Source organism: Trichechus manatus, unplaced genomic scaffold, assembly GCF_000243295.1.
Source record: "Trichechus manatus latirostris isolate Lorelei unplaced genomic scaffold, TriManLat1.0 scaffold00183, whole genome shotgun sequence".
NCBI classification, from domain to species: domain Eukaryota; kingdom Metazoa; phylum Chordata; class Mammalia; order Sirenia; family Trichechidae; genus Trichechus; species Trichechus manatus.
The window spans coordinates 958,876-960,454 of record NW_004444119.1 but is presented as its reverse complement, the minus strand read 5'-3'; positions in this window follow the sequence as shown (position 1 = coordinate 960,454).

Sequence of the window (1,579 nt, the reverse complement as noted above, 5' to 3'; positions counted from 1 at the left end):
TGTCAGCTTGGCTCTGACTCATAACAACCTTATGTATAACGTTGCCCAGTCCTGTGCCATCTTCATGATCATTGATATGTTTGGTTACATTGTTGTAGCTATTGCTTCAATCTCATTGAGGGTTTCCCTTGCCTTCATTAGTCCTCCACCTTACCAAACATGAGGTCCTTCTCCAGCGATCAGTTCCTTCTGATGATATATCCAACCTAAGTGAGTTGGAGTCTCAAACAATATTCTGTGATTTATTGGCTAATTTTTGGAAGTAAACACAAGGCCTTTCTTCCTACTCTGTCTTAATTTGGAAGCTCCATTGACACCTGCCCGTCATGGATGACCCTCTGGCATTTGAAATACCAGTGGTACAGCTTCCAGAATCAAAGCAACACACAGCCACCATAGCATGATAAACTGACAGGTGTGGAGTTGCTTAGTAAGTAGAGGTTTTTTATTATTGTCACCTGGGCCTTGACTGATACAGTCTTTGACATCAGAAGTGATTGCATGTAAAATATGCTCGGGGCTGGGCACCAAGAGTACCAGGCATCCATGGCTGTCTGTGGTGATGTCATTGTTAGGTGCCATTGAGTCGGTTCCAACTGATAGCGACCGTATGTACAACAGAATGAAACACTGCCCAGTCCTGCACTATTGTCACAATCGTTGCTATGTGTGAGCCCATCGTTACAACCACTGCATCAATCCATCTCATTGAGGGTCTTCCTCTTTTTCACTGACCTGCTACTTTACCAAGCATGATGTCCTTTTCCAGGGACTGGTCCCTCCTGATTACATGTCCAAAGTACGTGAGAATGAAGTCTCGCTATCCTTGCTTCTAAGTAGTATTCTGGTTGTACTTCTTCAAAGACAAATTTGTTTGTTCTTCTGGCAGTCCATGGTGTATTCAATATTCTCTACCAACATCATAATTCAAAGGCACCAATTCTTCTTTGATCTTTTTTATTCATTGTCCAGCTTTCACATACATATAAGGCAATTGAAAATACCATAGCTTGGGTCAGGCACACCTGAGTCCTCAGAATGACATCTTTGTTTTTTAACACTTTAAAGAGGTCTTTTGCAGCAGATTTGCCCAATGCAATATGTCACTTGATTTCTTGACTGATGCTTCCATGGGCGTTGATTGTGGATTCAAGTAAAATGACACTTTGACAACTTCAATATTTTCTCCATTTATCATGATGTTGCTTATTGGTCCAATTGTGAGCATTTTTGTTTTCTTTATGTTGAGGTGCAATCCATACTGAAGGCTGTAGTCTTTAATCTTCATCAGTAAGTACTTCAAGTCCTCTTTGCTTTCAGCAAGCAAGGTTGTTTCATTTGTATATTTCGGGTTGTTAATGAGTCTTCCTCCAATCCTGATTCTGTGTTCTTCTTCATATAGTCCAACTTCTTGGATTATTTGCTCAGGTTATAGATTTAATAAGTTTGGTGAAAGGATACAACCCTGACACACACCTTTCCTGATTTTAAACCACACAGTATCTCCTTGTTCTGTTCAAATGACTGCCTCTTGGTCTATATACAGGTTCCACATGAGCACAATCGAGTGTTCTCAAAT